We start from the raw sequence: 22,122 nt of genomic DNA on the forward strand, positions 1-22,122 counted from the left end.
AGATATTTTACTGTTTTTTGTAATGTCTTCAAAATCAGGTATGTATTTTACACTCACTGCACATCTCAATTCTGACCAGCCACATTCCCAGTACTCAGGGACCATCAGTGGTGAGAGGTTATGGTATTAGACAGCATCAGTCTAGTGTAACACAACTAAGGAGACCCTGAACACAAAGACTCAGGCATGGGGAGAGTTAGGCATCTGGGCTGAACTGAAAACAGAAGCTCTAAATAAAAACCTTCATTCTGAACAGTGATACTCACAGCTTCCTCTCACCCCCAAACCAGAACACAAACAATCTCTTCTCTCCCCAGCCCCCAGTTCAGGAGATTTGGTCCTTTTCAGTAACTTGGAAGAAAGAGAAGCAATTTAGAGAGCAAAATTAAAACTTCAGAAGTCAGTAAACTCAAAGAACTAATAGAAGATATCAGGTCCCTAAAGCAGTACCAGGATACCCTAAAAATGAGGAAGATATTTTGAAAATTAAAAATAGTATAGCTAAGTAAAAATGTCAACAGAGGGTTGGATTTAAAAAGACAACATAATCTGGCAGACAGCAGGAAAGATTAAAAAATGAACTACAGAAGAGAAAAAGATAAGCAATTAGAGGATTAAGCCAGGAGATTGAACATGCAAAGGAGTTCAAGGAAAAGAGAGTAGAAAAGACATTGACAGGAAATTAACAAAGAAAAATATGAGAAAAATTTCCCGGAAGTGATATCTGACTTTCAAAAGTATGTGCATATATTACTTTGATAACATTAAAATTTATTTAAAAACAAAAACTATTATAAAAAGAAAAAAAAAGAAACCATTAGACTTCGCTGTGGTGTCTAAGGATGGGGGTAATGGGGTTATCGACCCTTCATGATGAACACAATTTCTGTTCCTAGCACCTGGCAAGTATTAACTGACCAGAGCAGCAAAGCCATCGGAGAGGTTGCCTCCCTGTTTCCCACTCCACCCCTTGTTTTATGGCACTGCTTTAATGCAACAACAACCAAAAATCCTCTGGGCTTCACATTGCAGAAAATCTCTTTTGTACTTTAAGGCATTTTTGTTCACATTCAGAATCTGTGGTCTAGACATTTCTTTGGCACTTGTCATCATCATCCCAGGGAAATGGAACTCAAATGAAAGGAACGGTGGGGAGTGCCTTAGAATAATCCCCTGGAAGAAGAGACTGCAGAGCACATTCCCGCCCTCAATAGGCAGGCCTGGCTCCAGTGCTGACTGTACCAAGGGTGCAGGGTGGGAAGGGCAAGGCGGTGGTCTTGGAATCCCTGGGACCGGGGGAGTGGCAAGGGGGTGAGTCCGTGGATGCCCTCAATGCGTCCCTGTCTTCAAGGGCTCCCACAACAGAACATGCAGAGGACTCTAAAGGCAAGGTCCAGGAATCCACCTTTAACGGGAACCCTACACCTCCACCTTACCCCCATTCATTCCCTTGCACACCTGCCAAAATTAGAGGACCACTGGGACACATAGGAGCACTGGAATTGGAATCACACTGGTACTTCTTCCAAATGCAGACATCTGTGATCCGCCCCAAATGTATTAAATGAAAATCTGCTAGGCACAGTGGTTCACCGGGTGTGATGGTTTGCACCTGTGATTCCAGCTACTCGGGAGGCTGAGGTGGGAGGATCGCTTGAACCTGGGAGGCCAAGGCTACAGTGAGTTGAGATTGCACCACTGCACTCCAGCTTGGGTGACAGAGCAAGACCCTGTCTCAAAAAAAAAAGACAAAAAAAATATATGTATATGTAAAGAGAACAGAGTGCTAAGAGTGATTCTCATGTGCTCCTCTACTTAAAAATCTCTGGATCAATGGATCTCAAACTCATGTGTATTTTAGAATCTCCCAGGAAGTATTATAAAAATGAAAATACCTAGGTTCCATGTCTTCTGAGTTGTGCAGTCGTGAGTGAGGCCCAGGAATCTGCATTTTGACTGGCTCCCCATGATATTAGATGCAGGTAGTCCTGAGAGCTCACTGCTGAAAAACACAGCTCTATGCTCTGGAGCTTACATTCGCCTCAGACCACATCTCCAGAAGACCCCTTTGGTGTGCACCCATCTTCCTCAATGGGCTGAAAGAATCTTACATGGGAATCTGGGTTCAAATATCCAGATACTTCCCCAGCAAACACTCATCCGATTGCACCTACACTCACAGCTTAAAACAAGACAGGTTGGGAACTTTAGGCTCAGGACTTTTTATCCCATTTGCTTCTTGCTGACCTTGAAGATGTGCAGCTGGGAGAATTACTTATGTTGTCCGCTTATTTCAACCATCTCTGCCGGAAAAAAAAAAAAATAGGCTCATCATATGCTTGGGACCTTTATGTTATGACGGTGGGTGGTGTGGCCATATGTGTGAGTATATGTGTGTGTTACACAAATGCCTCTATAGACAGTGCTCAGGAATTGGATCTGTGCCAAGGGCAGATATTAAGGAGACATTTGATTAAGATCAAGCCCTGCCCAGTCATTTGAAGTGTATGTTAACAAAGAGTCAAGAAAAGGGGTCTGAGTGCCAGTTCTCCAAGAACATGTGGAGGGCAGCCCCGGCTTGTGTGTGTGCTGGCCGGGAGGCAAATGACACTCCCTACCCAACTGCTGGAAACCAGATGAGAGAGTGGCGGTGCCACGCTACTGCTGCAGGCAAGGGAATGGGCCTCTTGAAGAAAACATTTTGGATAAGTTCTAGAGGCCAGAGAACTGCTCTGCAGAAGTTCAAAGGCCTGCAGAGAGAACGCAGCTGTCCCTAAAGGCAAGCGTCTGGTCATCGCTTGCCCAGGGGCATTCTCATCAAGGCCAGCACATCTCTTCATGGAAAATCAAGACTGAGAGGAATTAGAAAAATGACCAGAATGAGGCTGTCCACAGGGTTTCCAAACAAGACAATGCTGCCTGGGCCCAGTGCCTCTGCCTGCCCTCCTGCTTCTAAAGGAGGGTGCCCCACAGGCTCTCAAATCTGGGCCCTTAATCCTCCTGTGTCTCCAGTGCTCTGCATGTGAACAGCAGCAAGGATCTACAAAGAAGCACTTACACCTAGAACACATTTACTAGTCCGTTCTCACATTGCTTTAAGGGAATACCTGAGACTGGGTAATTTATAAGAAAAGAGGTTGAATTGGCTCATGGCTGTATAGGAAGTGTGGCAGCATCAGCTTCTGGGGAGGCCTCAGGGAGCTTTCAATCCGTGCAGAAGGCAAAGGAGTGTGAGGTGTCTCACACAGTGGGAGTGGGAGGAAAGGGGGGAAGTGCCACACACCTTTAAATGACCAGGTCTCATGAGAACTCACTCACTATCACAAGACCAACAGGGAAATCCACTCCCGTGATTCAATCAACTCCTACCAAGCCCCACCTCCAACATTGGGGATTACAATTTGACAGGAGATTTGGGCTGGACACAGATCCAAACCAGATCAACACACAAGGACAATCATCATACTCCAGAACGCCTTAGGTGCTAATGGGAGTACAAATCCATCTTTTGCATGGGATGTTAATGATCTGGGGAGGGCTTCTATTTGGGAAAGGTGGGTCATACAATGAGAGACAAAGTACTGAAGCTGATGTTTCCTAGCATTATGGTGGGGGGCATGTACACGTTTTTTTCTTTTTCTTTTTTCTTTCTTTCTTTTTTTTTTTTGAGATGGAGTCTAGTTCTGTTGACAGGCTGGAGTGCAGTGGCGCAATCTCAGCTCACTGCAACCTCCACCTCCTGGGTTCAAGTGGTTCTCCTGCCTCAGCCTCCCAAGTAGGTAAGATTACAGGCACACACTGCCATGCCCAGATAATTTTTGTATTTTTAGTAGAGATGGGGTTTCACCATGTTGGCCAGGATGGTCTCGATCTCCTGACCTTGTGATCTGCCCACCTTGGCCTCCCAAAGTGCTGGGATTACAGGTGCGGGCCACCGTGCCTGGCCGTGTACAAGTTTTTAAAATAGAAAAGAGTGCAGCAATATGACAAATTCAGTCAGTCAAACTAGAACTCTCCAGGGTTTATCAAAGCAATCTGATTGCAGTTAGAATTTTGCAGTGCACCAAGTATACTATCAACATATCAAAATGATATTGATGACAATGGTGATGATGACATCCTCGTCATTTTCTGAGCATAGACTATGGGCCAACCCCTTAATATTTTACACGTATTTACTTTATTTATTCTTACAACAGTCCTGGTATCACCTCCACTTTACTAATGAGGAAACTGAGGCCCAGAGAAGTGAAGTTACTTGTCCAAATCCACACAACTAAAACTGAGAACTTGAGGCAGCCTTACATCAGTACCCATGGCTGTCACCACTGTTCAGTCAACACAACAGACAGTCTATCATTTTTCAGTTTTGCTCTTTCTTGGAGAAAATAATGAAAACGGAAAGGGTTAGAATGGATATGAGGGAAATCTGGGAGGAGTTTAAAGTCTAAAGAAAATGGGTGAAAGAGCTCTTGGATAGTTTCAGGGCCTGACAGTGATGGAGGGAAGCTTGCAAGTCTCGTCTTCCTGTGAAAGAAACTATGGAGTCAGATTGCTCCAGGGCCCAAGCCTCACTCTTGGAAACCACACTCAGATCAGCCCACGCAACACCTTTCCCTGGAGGTCGGACTGCCCTGAGACATCACAGAGACCTCCAAGCAGGGTTTTCCATGCAGAAGCCTCTGGAGGATGAGCGCAGAGACTGAAGCCCTTCTCTCCCATGGGAATGGGCATCTACAGCCCCATCAGGCATCATTAAGGAGCGTGCCGGCTGCTTTTTCCAATGGCGTTTGTGATGCTGAAGGACTCTTCTCTGTGCAGATTCACCCCTGCCCCCCACCTTTTTTTCTAATAGATTTCTTTTTACATAACATCTATTTACATTTCAAAGAAGCATTCCATGGCCCATACTAGGGGAAGCACACACTGGCTTAGGTGCTGCTAGTGATAACAAATGCAAGACCACCTCTTCCGTCAGAGATCTTACACTCCCATTTCCAAGACAGGATCAACTCACACCAAACTAGAGAACAAAGTAAGGAGAGTCCTTTCTAGCCAAAAGGTGCTTTGTGCAAACTAACAAGAAAAGGGGGACATGTCCCTTACTCCAGGGGCATTTAGCCCCACACCAGGGCACACTGCCATGGACTGGACTTTTGTCCCAGCTCATCCTCTCGGCCAGATGCCTTGTGCAGTGAGCAGCGTACACAACCTTACATGAAAATAAGACCCAATAAATTAAATATAACCCCATTTCAGTAAGTTTATTATCAATAGTTGAAAAAAGGACAAGAAGGGCATAGTTATCAAAGAACATTCCACAGCTAAATCTCCAGGTGCCCCAGCCTCACTGCAGCTTCCCCTAGACTCTGCCTTCCTTCTGTTTTGTACACATTGTCTGTGTTTCTGTCTCAAAGCCCAATTCCCCACCCTCTCGCTGACTCGAAGACCTCTCATCTTCAGTTGACCCTTCTTTCGAGCGCCAGCAGTCTCCTCTTTCTATCGAATCATTCCAATCAATTAACAAATGCTGAGATGGCTCTCAGCTTAAAAAACAAACATTTTGACCTCATCTTTTCCAACTCTTGCCCCAATTCTCTCCACTCCCCTTCTTGGTGAAGCTCCTCAAAGAAGATGTCTGTATGGGCCATCTCCCTTCCCTGCCCCTAATCTGGGGGTGCCTCTGCAAGCCTGGCACAGACTTGGTCCCCCCAACTGGCTTAGGATACAGTGGTACCTGGCACTTACTGCACCAGGCTTGGCCTTTGGGGCATCAGTGACGATGGAGACAGGAGTCCCAGCTTATCCTCCTGATACATGACCATCATAACGCACGAATTCTCTGAAGCAATGAGACTCCCGTGATTCTATTTCTCCTGCTCTTCCCTTGTATTCAAGTGTCTGTCATCACCAGTCCATCACTGTCTTCAGTGCTCTTCAGCAACTTGCAAAGCATAGAAGTTCCCTAGGTCAGGGCTTACAGACTTAAATCCCTCCAGAGTCCAAGCAACAGTATGAATAGGGAGACCCACCGGGACTGAGAAATCCCAGATGAAGAGGAGTGACATGGAGGCTTAGTGCAGGGGAGCTATAGGGAGGGGTGGGGCCGTTGTCAACTTGAAGGGGGCAAGCCCTGCCCTGTCTGAAGGGGCAGCTCCTGCTGGGTTCAGGCCAACTGTTGCTTTGCTGGAATATGGGCTTATTGCTGTTCCAAACTCTAATTTTTCAAGAGAAGGTAGAAATCTGTCTTTTTATGTGAAATCTCCAGGTATTTAAAAGTTGGCTACTAATTCATATTTTCTTCAAAATACTGTGTGGACCAACAAACCAGAGGCCAATCAAAATACATGCGGGCACCAGGGCTGGCAACAGGCCTTCAGGGTGCTACCTTGGCCTGATGTTTTCATCCTGAGTTCAACCTCCCTTTGATTATTTCTCCCAAGTTCCCCACAATTTTATTATTTCCTTTTCGTTCTCTCCAGCTCTCTTCTTGGGTCTTAGACATGGAACCAGGAGATAGATGGACAGAAAGCAATGTTTTTCCCCATACACTGAACTTAGAGATTCATTACTGATTCACATTGTAATTGTGAGTCAAGAAGACTTTTTTCTCATCTTCTTTCTTATATTTCTGTTCTAAATCAGAGCACAAAGAATAAACTTCCAGGGTCACCCACCAGATGACAGAGCCACCCAGTGGGAATCACCCACATCGTTTGTGAGCTCAAAGCCCCAAGCATACATCTGACCAGAAAATTAAAAGGCAAATGGGACAAGCACTGAGCCAGAGGAACCAAAGACTGAGCTTTCTCCTCATTTAACACAGGAATCTCCAATGAGAATGCCTTCCACGCTTGTTACTTCTAAGAGTGATGGCTGCTAAGGCCAGGGGTGGGCCTGGGGACTGTGTGGTGCTGAGCTGTCAGCAAGGCCATTCTTACCTACATTCACTTGCATTTTAGAAGCCCGGAAATGAGCAGAACTCCAGCGTTGCTCAGCAGAACCTTATCCTTCTGCATTAAAGTAGCAGCTGAAAGAACTGCTGTCTTAGGTTAAGATGTTTAGCCTGCCTAAAACAGTGTATTTCTGAGGAAGAGTATGTGTCACTCATTTATACTTCCTTTTTACCTTAGTATTGTGTATGTTTCAGACCTTTCCTAAGGGATATGTGTAGAAGAGAAGTTTCTCCAGGAGTCGAGAGGGGGATTCGCTGAAGAGCTTGGACACTGAGGCGCTGCAGAGCGTGCTGTGTTCACCAATGTCCATGGGATCCTTCCACGGTTAGGTGGGTGGCATGATGGTTGTAGCCAAGGGCATCGCACTTCTGATTCAGGTGGTTAAGAACCTGGTGCTCCTTTTACTCCTTCTCTTCTGTCCACATGACTAGAAGTACCTGAGCCAACTCAGATCACAAAGCCACACCATGATCCCCGAGTCACTGCTTGGAGGACCACTGCCATGGAGCCACCCAGTTCTCAACAGACTTTGCACACCTGAGAAACACACTTGTATTCAGTTACTGGAATTTGAGGACTATTTGTTATAACAGCTAGCATGAATTACTATAACTAATACAAAAGAGAAATTGGAAAGGCTGGTCAAAATGTACCCACAGTCCTTTCCACAGCCGCTGGGCTGAGCTACAGGAAGTGGAAGCTGTGGTTATTCCACCCCTGTAACTGCTGTCCCCAGGTCCTGAGATAATGTCCACCTGTTCTTTGAGATAATGTCACCCAAATCTCCAGGTCTTGAGGACCCATCTGGAACGCGGCCCCCTCCACTGAAGAACCCACGTGGTTGCCACAGTTTTGCCTCCTCGCCGGCACCTTAACAGGTAAGCCCTGTGCGATTTTGCTGAGGAAAATGCAGCTCCCTTCAAGGTTGCCTGTGAGCTTAGGCAGTGAAAAGTTGTCTTAATAGAAAAAGTAGACCAGGTAGGACAGAGGAAGATCTGTGCCTGATTGCAAGAAAGCCACCCACAGGTGAAGAAGGAGGGGAGAGCGATGACTTTGCCTCTTCCACTTGTTTTGCTAAATTGGTTTGACAGAGTTTCAGCAACAGCTTCAACTCCAGAGAAGCTACTCCAGAATGGCAAATTTGGTTTTCATGCTCCAGTTATAGATGCATGACCCCTGATCATCCAGATATACAGAGAGACCCTTAACTTGGTTAAATAGATACCGTAAGGGGTATAGATTAAACTGGCTTCCATCCAAAAAGGTCCATCTTCTTTGTCCCCTAAAAGAAAGAAACAAAATAAATAAATAAGAAGAAGACAAGGGCCGGGCATGATGGTTCATGCTCATAATTCCAACACTTTGGGAGGATGAGGCAGGAGGATCACTTGAGCCCAGGAGTTTGAGACTAGCCTGGTCGACATAGCAAGACCATATCGCCACAGAAATAAAAATAAAAACAAAAATTAGCTGGGTGTGGTGGTGCATGCCTGTAGTCTCAGCTGCTCAGAAAGCTGAGGCAGGAGGATCATGTGAGTCTAGGAATTTGACACTACAGTGAGCTATAATGGTGCCACTGTACTTCAGCCTGGATGACAGAGTAAGACCCTGTCTCTCAAAAAAAGGTTTTTTTTTTTTTTTTTCAAAGAAAAGGAAGGAGCAGAGGAGGAAAAAGAAGAGATGAATGTCCCTCCTTATTTGACACAAATGCAGAAAAATACACAGTTGACCGTTGAGCACTGTCAGAGTTATGAGTGATGATCCCTTGAGCCGCCAAAAATTCACACAGAACTTTCAGCTCCTTAAAAACCTAACTACTAATAGCCTACTTTTGACTGGAAACCAAGAAGATAAACAGTTGATTGACACATATTTTGTATGTCTTATGTATTACGTACTGTATTCTTACAATAAAGTAAACTACAGAAAATAAAATGTTACTAAGAAAATCATAAGGAAAAGAAAATACATTTACTATTCTTTAAGTGAAAGCAGACCATCCTAAAGACCTCATTGTCTTCACGTGGAGTAGGATGAGGAGGACAAGGTGGGGTGGGGGGATGGCCTCGCTGTCTCCGGGGGCAGAGATGGAAGGAAACCATGTACAAGTGGACTCGCGCAGTTCAAACCTCCGTTGCTCAAGAGCCAGCTGTGTGTTTTGCGATCCTGGGATCCAGTTTCCATTATCTGGAAAGAGTTCTAGCACTTCTGAGTCCCATTGTCCCTTGCTCAGGCAGCATTTGTGGATTAATTTCTTATCCTCAGCATGATGATGTTAGGTGCCCTATGGTTTGACCTCTCAGCTCACCCATTCAAGTGGGAAGAACTTTTCTTTCTGCTCATTTAGCACAGGCAGGTAGGAAACTAACATCCGTCTTTTTCAGGTGGCCGCTGCCCCTGGCCAGAATGAACAGGACCACGGACTCTCTAGGGGGTCTGGCAGGAACCACGGCTGTGGCTGAGGAAGCACTCTGGTATGTATCAAGTGCAGCGAGTGTCCTGACTCGTGAGGCTGCCCTAGATCCAATGCATAAAAGGGAGAATCCAGTTGGCCCCACTGTGGTAACATGCCTACTGCTTGGCCAGGGAGAGCAGGGCACCTTGATTGACAGTCTACCATGTGGATGAGCTAATTCCCTGGAATGCACAGGACGGGGATGAGGTCATTTCCTGGAAAGGAAATGGGGTGCTATTAGCATGAATGGGGAGCCGCAAAAACAACAAATGTCCATTCCACCTCCTTTCTAAGTTCATAGATTTGATTTTAGCCCAAGACTCGTGGAGACTGATGCTTTCATTCAAAGGCTTGGCATCCATGGAAAGGTGGAAAAGCATGCCCTGGTCGGGTGGTAAAGAAAGAATACCACTCCATGCAGGGTCCTGACACTGGAAACCGATGACTGACCTGGATGCTCATTTCCTCCTGTGAAATTATTCTTCTCCTATTTCAGAAATGAGGAAGGAGGGGCAAAGATGAGAAGACTGCCCAACATCATCAGCTAAACGGAAACCTGCCATGCGTCTGAGATCTCTATCTTAAGGCTCAACCTCCAGACCCCAAGCATTGCTCTCGGTCAACTTCTCCTGCTGACAGGAGGGTCCTGGGGGGCTGAGGGCCTCACTACCACTGGAACCATTTCTGAAAGCACGCATCCTCCTGGGTTAGGGACATGGGGCGTGGCTGTAGGCTTGACTTGAGGCTGACTGTTCCTGTCAAGGCTGGGGAGGGAGGGGACCAGGAAAGGGGTCAGGAACGGGAAGGAACCCAACGTGACAGATTTCAAAAGGTGACAATATTTTCCTGGAAATACAGTGTCTATGTGCAGTAGGTTTCTATATAACTAACCTTCTGTCTTGAGTTGGAGCTGGGAATTGATTTTTTTTTTACAGGAAAAGGAAATGCATGGGTGTGGAGCTGCCAGCAGCAAGGGAAGTTCCCAGGGGACTTGTCATGGTGCAATTTATAGACCCAAGTCTCAGAAGGGCTGTGGCGGGCTGAGGAGAGGGTGTGATTTGCTGACAGTGGAGCCTGGCACCTGGCACCCATCCACACCGCTGAGCTCAGCATGCACGTGTGTCGCCGGGACACAACCGCATCGGGGCCATTGAAGTGAAAAGGGCAGAAGGCAAATGCACTCATCCAGAGTGGACATAAAAAAGGAACCCGGAAAGCAACAGAGAGGGATTGTGGGGAAGGGGAGCTGGCTCCAGGGTGAGGGGCCTCCCACGACCTCTCTGAGACCCGACTTGCAGCAGCTAATTGAACCTGCCCTCCGCTCCTGAAACACACATAGCATGGATGCTGGCAAGGTCTTCCTTCCAAGAGAAGAAAGTCCCTTTCGCTGTCAAGCCAGCTCTTCTGGGAAGTGGACAAATGGACCTCAAGGGACAGAATCAAATAACTGACTCCCACCCTGTCCCTGAGGCTTTCCCCTGAGCCACAGAGACCAGAGGAAGCGGCTGGAAGACTCTGTGAGAGTCCATTAGGCAGCAAGGCCTGACAGTCCACACCGTGTCCTGGGCGAGGGCTGCAGCGGTGTTTACAGAGCCCGGGGGCCCTGCCAGAGCTAACATGCCACACGCTCGGCCCATCTGGGCAGGCTGGAAAAAGTCGACCATTTTCCTCTGGATCCTGATCTCTGTGGCCCAAAACATTCCGCACAGCTACATTTGCTTCCCTCCCCTCACATCCCTTCAGAAAACCCACACATCTGTATACATACTTGAAAATAAATATGCATAAATGCAGAATCCATGCTGAAGGTGGGGGCGGAACAAGCCTCGGGGGCTCCTCTCTGCATGGACCCTGCCTGAAGCTGCTCTTCTGCCCCAGGACAGCCCACCCCAGGCAAGCTCCAACTGCAGCATTTTCTAGAAGTGTGAGAACTCTTACCAACGTGCTACCTGGCTCTGTGGCTCCCCAGTCAACACAAACACAATTTTGAGGTCTGCAGTTCAAATTTGCTTCCCCCTACAAACTTCTGAGCTGGGTTCATAGGGCAAAAAGGCCCGAGTTTCTTTTCAAGTCAATCGGAAACCCTCCAAGCCAAGACCCATCCTCATACACCAACTTTACCAAAGGTTTTCCTTCTCACTAAGATGACAAAAGATAAAGCCTCTGCTCTGCTCTTTTTGAGCTTATTCTTGTCCATTTTTCAAACTCGGCCTCGTTGTTTTGATCCTCTTGGGTCCTGGGGATTGAAAGTGCCACCTGATTTCTGGAAGCCTGGAGGTGCACAGGTGGTCCTGTCCTCTTAGCATGCTGTGGGCTCTAGGACTGCATGTGGGGCAAGGGAAGGCAGTTGGAGTCTGAAGCCAGGCTAATTCAGGATGCCGCTGAGCAACGGCCACCACAGAGAAAGCAGAGAGCCATGCACACACTCTTGCCAGGGGCCAGCAAAGGGTGGTGCCATCTGCAGCTGCATTGTTGACCATCACATAGCTGCTTCTCCCACTTGGGTGTCTACAAAATGGCCATGATATCAGTTGCTATGGTAATGGGCATCCTGGTGAGTGTGCCAGGAGTCAGCCTTTTGCCCCTAAAACCTCAGCCTCCAGTGGGCAACTGGCTGGGCCCTCCTCCGACTGGCAGACACCTTTCTCCTGTCGAGGTGCAGCTCCCAGCACCTCCTCTGCAAAGCTCCCTCACGCTGGTACATCCAATCACCCCTCAGGATTTGAAAACCCATTTGCTCCCTCACAGTTTTAAGATGACATTCTAAAAAACTTTTATTGTAAGTTTAAACAGTTGCAGAGAATGTCATTTCCTTACTATTGTAAATGTTAGTATTTTAAAATAAAACCATTACATCACTCCTTTAAACACTGCCAATGGAACTAAGTAGCAGAGCAATTCTGTACCCACCATGACCAGTTTTTAAAATACATGAAAAGTCTTCTTTATTTGCTTCTTGCTCCATTTTCTCCTTGAGCTCATATTTCCATTCCGTTTACTCCTCGTACTTCTTAGCAATTGTCATTTGCTAAGGAATATCTTAGCAATTGTCATGTTTGAAAGTTATTTTCATAAATGACCATCATTATCATTCTATTCGACACAAAAATGCACATACACTAAAATTTTAATTTCAGTATCATTGAAAGGTTGTAAGGTTTAAACAGCTTTTTCTAGACCAAGTTTATAATTTCAATAATCATCAGAATACAATTGATCAAAACAACATATCTCTATAATGTGTTTAAATAAATAATCAAAAAGGTGTTTTTTCAATTAGCTGATACACTCACAGATGAAAATTACTTATTGCTAAAATGAAATGGGGTCCAAAATTAATTATATTTCTATTTCACATTTTCAGAAAGAAAATTGTGAGAAACTTTGTTCTCCTCAAAAACAAGAGATCAATGAAAGGAGTTTTATGATGTCAAAAATTACATTATAATCTATTATCAAAAATTAGTAGTGACCTGTCACCTGACAAATCAACTTGATCCCCCTTCAATTTTGTCAAAAGAAAAGAAATGGAAACCATGAGACATGAAAATGTGTTTGTTACCCAGTCATTTGTCATTCACTGTCTTGATTCTGGGAAATACACCAAAAAGACTGCACCCAAACTTCTCAGATAACTGCTAATTATACCTGCTACTCATTTACTTAGAGATTCCTTGTTAACATGGAAAAGGTTAGGAAAATTAAAATACTAGTCATTTTAACACAACTTTGCCAATACAATTTTTTTTTTTTTTTTTTTTTTTTGCTTTTCAAATTGAGAGGTAATTCACATACCAGAAAGATCACTCTTTCAAAGTGTGCAATTTAGTGGGTTTTAGTATCTTCAGAAAGTCGTGCAGCCATCACCACTGTCTAATTCCAGGACACTTGCATCTCCCTAGCAAGAAATTTCATACCCATTAGCAGCTACTCCTCATACCCTCATGATTTTCAATAAAGTTATTTTATCTCATCATATGCTTTAAGTACATTTTCATCCAAATCATGGCATTTGAGATGCAGCTCATTCAGTTCACGGAAATGCCTGCCATGTAACCTATTTGGCAAAGCAGTCCACTCATCCAGCCAACAGCCAAACCAGATCGAGTTTCAGTTAGGAAAAAACTGACTTCAGTTTCAAAGCAATGTGTTAATATGCATCCCTTCCCAGCCATCTTACTTCTGAATTCTAATTCTGAGATAAGAGATTGATGTATAAGGCGTATTGCATACCTCAGGTTTCATTCCAGACCACCACAATAAAACAAATATCACAAACATCACAATAAAGTGAGTCACACAGTGTTTTGGTTTCCTAGTGCATATAAAAGTTATGTTTACACTACACTGTAGTCCATTAAGTGTGCAATAGAGTTACGTTTTTTAAAGATGTACATGCTGTAATTCAAAAATATTTTATTGCTAAAAGAAATGCTAATGATCATCTGAGCCTTCAGTGAGTCACAGTCTTTTTGCTGGTAGAGAGCCTTGCCTTGATGTTGACAGCTGCTGACTGATCAGGGTGGTGGCATCCGAAGGCTGAGGTGGCTATGGCAATATCCTAAAATAAGACAACAGCGAAGTCTGCCACATCAATTGACTCTCCCTTTCACAAAAGATTTCTCTGTAGCAGGTGATGCTGTTTGATAGCATTTGACCCACAGTAGACTTTCTTTCAAAATTGGAGTCAATCCTCTCAAACCCTGCACTGCTTGATCAACTAAGATTATGGAATATTCTAAATCTTTTGTTGTCATTCAACAATGTTCACAGCATCTTCACCAGGAGTAGAGTCCATCTCACTTTCTTTGCTCATCCATGAGAATCAACTCCTCGTACATTAAAGTTTTTTCATGAGATTGCAACAATTCAGTCACACTTTTGGACTCCATTTCTAATTTTAGTTTTCTTGCTATTTTCACCATATCTGCAGTGACTTCCTCCTCTGAAGTGTTGGCCCCTCCATAAGGGTTGGAATTCAGTTCTTCTAAACTCCTGTTAATATTGATACTTTGACCCCTTCCATAAATCACAAATGTTCTTAATGGCATCTACTATGGTGAATCCTTTCTAGAAGGTTGTCAATGTACTTGGCCCAGATCCATTAGAGGAATCACTAAGTATGGTAGCTAAAGCCTTATGAAATGTATTTCTTAAATACTGAGTCTTGGAAGTCAAAATGACTGCTTGATCCATGAGCTGCTGAATGGATGTTGTGTTCACAGGCATGAAAACAATATTGATCTCCTTGCACATCTGTTGGAGCTCTTGGGTGACCAGGTACATTAACAATGAGCAGTAATATTTGGAAAAGAATCTTTGTTTCTGAGCAGTAGTTCTCAATAGTGGGCTTAAAATCTTCAGTAAACCATGTTGTGGACAGATGTGCTGTCTTCCTGGCTTTGTTGTTCCATTTATAGAGCACAGGCAGTAGATTTAGCTTAATACTTTTTTTTTTTTAAGAGGGAGTCTCGCTTTGTCACCCAGGCTGGAGTGCAGTGGCATGATCTCGGCTCACTGCAACCTCTGCTTCCCGGGTTCCAGTGATTCTCCTGCCTCAGCCTCCCAAGTAGCTGAGACTACAGGTGCATGCCACCACGGCCGGCTAATTTTTGTGTTTTTTAGTAGAGATGGGGTTTCACCACATTGGCCAGGCTGGTCTTGAACTCCTGACCTTGTGATCCGCCCACCTCAGCTTCCCAAAGTGCTAGGATTACAAGCGTGAGCCACTGTGCCCGGCTGCTAATTCTTAAGGGCCCTAGGATCTTCAAAATGGTAAATGAGCATTGGCTTCAACTTATAGTCACCAGCTGCAGTAGCCTCTAACAAGAGAGTCATCTTGTCCTTTGAAGCCAGGCACTGACTTCTCTTCTCTAGCTGTGAAAGTCCTAGGTAGCATCTTCTTTGCATTTAAGGCTGTTTTATCTACATTGAAAATCTGTTGATTGGTGTGGCCACCTTCATCTTAGCTAGATCTTCTGGATAACTTGCTGCAGCTTCTACATCTCCACTTGCTGTTTCACTGTGTACTTTTATGTTATGGAGATGGCTTCTTTCCTTAAACCTCATGAACCAACCTCTGCTAGCTTCTGACTTTTCTTCTGCAGCTTCCTCACCACTCTCAGCCTTCACGGAATTGAAGAGATTCAATCCTGAGCCTTGCTCTGGATTAGGCTTTGGCTTAAAGGAACATTATAGCTAGTTTGACCTTCTATCCAGACCACTCAAACTTTCTCCATGTCAGCAATAAGGCTATTTTGCTGTCATCATTCGTGTGTTCACTGGAGTAGCACTTTCAATTTCCTTTACGAACCCTTCTTTTACATTCACAACTTGGCTAACTGTTTGGCTCAAAAGGCCTAGCTTTTGGCCTATCTCAGCTTTCAACATGCCCTCCTCATTCAGCTTAATCATGTCTAGCTTAATCATTTAATGTCAGAGACATGCAACTCCTCCTTTCACAGGAACACTTAGTAGCCATTAGGGTTATTAACTGGCCTACTTTTAATATTGTTGTGTCTCAGGGAGGCCCAAGGCAAGGGATGGAGACAAGGAATGGGCAGTCAGAACACACACAGCATTTATTGATTAAGTTCGCCATCTTTTACTGGAATGGTTCATGGTGCCCCAAAACAATTACAATAGGCCAGGAGCAGTGGCTCACACCTGTAATCCCAGCACTTTGGGAGGCCAAGGTGGGTGGATCACTAGAGATTGGAGTTTGAGACCAGCCTGACCAACATGGCAAAACCTCGACTCTACTAAAAATACAAAAATTAGCCAGGCATGGTGGTGGGTGCCTGAAATCCCAGCTACTGGGAGACTAAGGCAGGGGAATCGCTTGAACCTGGGAGGCGGCGGTTGCAGTGAGCCAAGATCTCACCACTGCACTCGAGCCTGGGCAACAGAGCCAGACTCCATCTCAAAAAATAAAAATAAAAATAAAAAACCCATAATTACAGTAGTAACATCAGAGATCATTGGTCACAGATCACCATAAAAGATATAATATAAAAAGTTTGAAATATTGCTAAAATTGCCAAAATGTGACACAGAGACATGAAGTGAGCATGTGCTGTTGGAAAATGGCTCCGATAGACTTGCTCGATGCAGAAGCCTTCCATTTGTAAATAATGCAACATCTGCAAAGTGCAAATAAAGCAAAGAGCAATGAAACGAGGCGAGGCCATGGTGGCAAATGATTGGTAGACCAGCTGTTCATCTCAGAGAGGGACAACGAGAAAGTACAGCACCACGCCATGAATCAATTGCCTCCATGGAAGAAAGCCTTTGCAAATGCCTTTGATACCCTCCTCCCTTCATTTTTGTGGACTCTTTCTTTAGGGACATACGTTCTTTGATATTATTTATTTAGGGGATGGAAGAAGTGAGCTTCTTGGACAGAAATTCTCATAAATCCTGCTGCCTCACTCTACAAAACATCTGAGTTCAAAATACTCCAACTCAGATCAAAATATCCCTCTTCCGAACACGACATTTTGCCCTTAGCGGAACCACACTAGCATAGGGAGGTGTGCTGGACAGAGTGCACCGTGTGGATCTCCTCCAGGGAAGCCTTTGCTACCCAGCTGTGGGAGTGAGGCCAGCAGATGGCCTCCAGCTGTCAGCTCTTTCAGAGTCAGCCTCAGCTGCAGGGAGGCCAGCCTGGTCTGCCTTTTCTGCCCAAAGAGACCCACCTCGGTGGGCAATCCTTGCTCCAGCACATTCGCTGGGGCTGACTAAGCCTTTGTTGGGTCTTTAGCGAAGTTTGATTTCTTCTGCCCAATCTTGCTTCCTCCTCTGTTCCTTGACAGTTATTGATCCTAATAAATATCTGGCACCCCAAACTCTGTCTCAGCTTCTGCTTCTGAGACCCCCCTAAACAGAAAGACACTGGTGGTCTCTCTGCAGGTCAGCGGTGTCCAGTCACAGAAGCTTTGCCTACACCAGTATGTTCAATCATAACTTTATTGCCCCCAAAGACTCTTACAGTCCAGAGCAAGACCCCATGATGAGGTTCAGCATGGGTGAGGGGTGCCCTGACTTTCTTTGGCCAAGTGGGAGAAGAGAACTGTGACGAGGCATCGGGGAAGGCCAGGGGCTGGCACCCAGTCACAGCTGTGTGCATGGGCAACGCATCTTAGGAGAATCAATGAAGAGTGAGCATCCATGGTTGACTCCCTTAAAACCAGCTCAGGCCAACCCACCCCAAGAAGTCTCTGAGGACATCTTGAGGGATGCAGGCCCAATTTAAAATTCCTGCCTACAGCAAGGTGTCTGTCTTAATACTAACACACTGCATTCTGTGGATCTGGTAAACATCTACCATCTCCACCCTATGGGAGCTTCTTAAGGGAAAGCACTGAGCTTCCTTCGTTCATTCACTCCCTCAGTCGATCAGCTGGTCAGTCGGTCAGTCACCAATAACTTTGTTTTTTTTAACAAATATGCCTGAGTACCCACTGTGTACTGGGCAGATATAGCTGAGTAATCCTCTAAGAACTCATAGGTTTGTAAGAGAAACAGGAAAACGTGGAGGAAGTGGAAGGAAGCCAAAGCATCCATCCTTTCACTTTCACTGACCCACTGAGAGGGTCTCGCTGGGTCTCAGTGAAAAGAAAGCTGTTCTACTGCTTTAACCCTTTCCGATCCGTGTCCCTTCAGAGACAGTAACCCCTGTGAGCTGGTAATCAAACAGAATTTTATTCAAGTGAAGCAAACAATGGAGAAATATGGGAGTACCCCAAATTTCCTCCCTTCAATTTGCACATTTTCAAGTGCAGATATTAGTAAATAGTTTATTTACATGAACATACAGGAACTTTAACCTTTAAGAGTTTGCAAAATACGACTTAGTTTAAATGCATTTATTTGTCTAAAATTCCTGGTAGTTAATTGTACTTTTTTTTCTTTTTGGCAAGTTTTCACTTGAAATCTCAAGGTACTTTAAAGTAAGATGGCATTAAAAACAGCAACAGGAATAAGCCGACGTGTCTTAAGGGCTCACCATGTTTAGACACTAAGTGCTGTTAACATATATCACTATTTACTCCTTGAACTCATCCTATTTGTTATTATATATACACCATATACTGTATTATTATTATTGTCTCAGCTTCACCAATAAGGAAACCTAGCTTGGTGAGTTCAGAATTGCTGACAGATTAGGGAGGAATGGAGAGTGGAACCCAGCTCTAGCTGTGCCCAGCACCCCTCAGACCCCCTCTCCTCTGCAACACTGTTTGCCTCTCAGGTGCCTGGAGTCCTTCTCCAGCCCTTCAAAGCATCGCAGGTCCATGTCGTCCCAACAGAATTAAAAGGTGCAGGCCAGCATAACCTGCAAAGTCCCAGGTTGGAAGGGAACCTCGTCTACACTTCTACGGGCAGATAAGGTTAGAAGTAGATTTTCCAGTCACTACGTAAGCTGCAGCTCTCTCTAGACAAGCCCGTGTCTGGAATAGCAGAAAATGCTCCCCATGTACCGGTCTTTTCTGTGACCTTTTAATTCTGGAGCCCGGGGCTCCCTTGTTGGTCAGCTCTTCCCTCCACGCCATCCACGTACTGAGGCCTCAAGCCACCATGCTCCAGCCTGGACCTCACCCTAAACCCAGTTTTGTGAGTGCATTTTCTATGCTCCCACTAGGGTGTTTAAAGGACTTCCCAACCTTAGTGTGTCCCGTAGAGGGTTCCTGAGCGCCCCCCAGAGCTCTGCCTCTCCCAGTCTTTCCCACCTTAGTGAAGTGACTCCAGATCACTTCCTGTCACCTGGAAAATGTGGAGAGTCCTCCCAGAGTCCTCCATTTCTCTTGCACCTCACACTCTGCACACAAGCCATGGAATGGATCAGGATCCAGCCCCAGCTCCACCCTCACATAGCACCCCATGCTCCCACCCCAGTCCGAGCGCCGTCATCTCTCCTCCGGATCACCGTGATGGCTTCCTGGTCCCTGTTTCTGTCCTAGCCTCCCTTTAGTCTATTCTCAACACCCAGCCAGAGCGGCCACCTTACACCATGAGTTGGAGTGTGACTCCAGTGCTCAGCTCCCCCATGCCCATCACTCAGAGAAAACACAGACTCCTCACAGCTGGCCACTGAGCCCTGAGCCGCGAGCACTGTGGCCCCACCATGACTCCTGGGACCTCACCCCTGGTCCCAACCACGCAGACTGCTTGCTGTTCCTTAAACACTCCGGGGCACTTGCACCTGCTATTCTCACTGCCTGGACCAGCCTCCCCCAGGGATCCACCTGGCTCACCCCCCGCCCTCTTCCGTCTTTCCCCAAGGCACCGTTGGTGACACCCTTTCCAGCCACTCTGTCTAAAATGGCAACTCCTATAGGTTGCTCTCCCTTGCTCTGTTTTTCTCACAGCACTGACCTCCATATAACAACCCATATTTTTGTAACTTTAAACCAAAAAGTGTCTGAGACAGGTCTCAGTCAACTTAGTGGCTCATGCCTGTAATCCCAGCACTTTGGGAGGCCGAGGCAGGTGGATACCTGAGGTTAGGTGTTTGACACCAGCCTGACCAATGTGGAGAAACCCTGTCTCTACCAAAAATACAAAATTAGCCAGGCATGGTGGCGCATGCCTGTAATCCCAGCTACTCGGGAGGCTGAGGTAGGAGAATCGCTTGAACCCGGGAGGTGGAGGTTGCAGTGAGCCGAGATCGCACCATTGCACTCCAGGCTGGGTGACAGAGCAAGACCCCATCTCAAAAAAAAAAAAAAAAGTTTATTTCACCAAGGTTAAGGATGCACCTGTGACTTAGCCTCAGGAGATCCTGACAACATGTGCCCAAAGTGGTCAGAGCACAGCTCAGTATTATACATTTTAGGAAGGCATGAGACATCAATCCATGTGTGTGAGACGCACATTGGTTGGGTCCAAAAGGTGGGATAACTTGAAGTGGAGAGGAGTCTTCTGGGTCATAGGTAGATAAGAGACAAACGGCTGCATCCTTTTAAGTTTCTGAGTAGCCTTTCATGGAACACACAATTTACAGCCACTTATGCCTTGTCTGGCTTAGCGAAACAATAGGACAAAAGAGGGAATGGGATATGCATCGGACTTGTGAGCAGAGGGATGACTTTCAGCTCTGTCTGTCCTTTGCCCACAAGAAATTACCTTGTGGGCAAATAATGAGGGAAGTATGTAGCTTTTTTATCTTTGTAGTTCTCTTATTTAGGAATAGAACGGGAGGCAGGTTTGCTCAGTCAGTGCAGTTCCCAGCTTGACTTTTCCCTTTGGCTTAGTGATTGTGGGGTCCCGAGATTTTCTTTTCACATAACCATCCTGTGTCCTGTGCCACTGGGATGTAAACTCCAGGAGGATACAGAGTTCCTGTCTGTTCAGGCACTGTTATTTCTCCAGTGCCTGCCATACAGTATATGCTCAAAACACCGAGGCTGAAATAAGTAATAAAGTTATAGGAGAGGTGAGAGGGGCTGCCTCATCCCAGGGAAAAAGTTACGTCCTATGGTCCAAAGTTTGGAGTATATTCCCCTAAAGCCAGCATGCCTCGAGGGGAAGCTTTGTGTCTGTTGGTTTCCCCTTCCCTGAGAGCTGCTTGAGTCAGCTCCTTGCCTTCAGATGGGCCCATTAGAATCACAGATGGTACTCACGATGAGATGCTGTCCTTTGAGGGGCCATAATTCCCCAGCAAAGCTGTTTCATGGGTCTGTGAGCTACAGAGGAGGTGAGAACTGCATGCTGACAAAGGCTGGGGCACATCTTGAGCTAGAGACCCAAACTCTCTGCACCTCTATCAGATGAGAAAACCAAACCTGGAACATGCCTGCCTGTCTACCCCAGGAGGCATATGAGATCCAATGGAGTCAGGCCATGAAAGCGCTCAGCACTGAGCCCCACTGCTGGCTTGATCATCAATGTGCTCTGCTCCCAGGGCCCACAGTGCCTGCCCTCTCCAGTCCAGAATCCAGTGCTCCCCAGCCACTCCCCCAAGGACCTCAGTGCCCTGCTGTGTCTCCCCACTATCCCAGAGTGCATCCCTATGAGGAAGGTGGAGAGAAACCATCACAGCCCCATTCATTAGCTCAGGAGGAATCCATGCATCACTCTCGCTATCTCCCTCTCTCACACACACACAGAAAAATCCAGATAAAATTGGCACCTAAACACCCTTGATTTCTTCCTGATTTTTTTTTCTTTTTATTAGAGACATGATCTTGCTCCACTGGCCAGGCTGGAGTGCAGTGGTGTGATCATGGCTCACTGCAGCCTCGAACTCCTGAGCTCAAGGGACCCTCTAGCCTCGGCCTCCTGAGTAGCTGGGACTACAGGTGCACTCCACCATACCCAGTTTTTTGTTTTTTGGGTTTTTTTTCCTGGTAGAGATGAGGTCTCACTATGTTGCCCAGGCTGGTCTCCAACTCCTGGCCATAAGCAATGCTCACACCTCAGCCTCCGAAAGTGCTAGGATTACAGGTGTGAGCCACTGCACCTGGCCACCCCCTCCTGATGCCCTGTCCTTCCAGCAACCCAGGCAGAAAGTTCCTAGTGAACAGGGTGCACCTCCCAGGGAGCTCACCCTCAGCCTTGGCCCCCAGGTGGACCTTGGTGGAGCAGCCATCTGCAGGGATTCCCTTCCTTGGGAGCCCCTCACAGGCCTACCCACTCACCCTACTCTCAAAATCTGCCAAAAGGAGAGCTACAGAGAAGTCAGGCAGGGGTATTTATCTCAGACTCCCC

At 46.0% G+C, this 22,122-nt stretch overlaps 1 long non-coding RNA gene across 1 annotated transcript; it reads left to right on the plus strand.

Moving 5' to 3' along the window:
* The first annotated feature begins 5,148 nt into the window (after positions 1-5,148).
* On the plus strand, positions 5,149-11,967 carry LOC129479161 (uncharacterized). The gene is made up of 3 exons (XR_008656594.2): positions 5,149-7,834; positions 9,341-9,430; positions 9,908-11,967. It is a non-coding gene; the product is annotated as an uncharacterized lncRNA (long non-coding RNA).
* Positions 11,968-22,122: the final 10,155 nt, after the last annotated feature.

The sequence above is a fragment of the Symphalangus syndactylus genome, chromosome 3 (assembly GCF_028878055.3).
Source record: "Symphalangus syndactylus isolate Jambi chromosome 3, NHGRI_mSymSyn1-v2.1_pri, whole genome shotgun sequence".
Taxonomy (NCBI): domain Eukaryota; kingdom Metazoa; phylum Chordata; class Mammalia; order Primates; family Hylobatidae; genus Symphalangus; species Symphalangus syndactylus.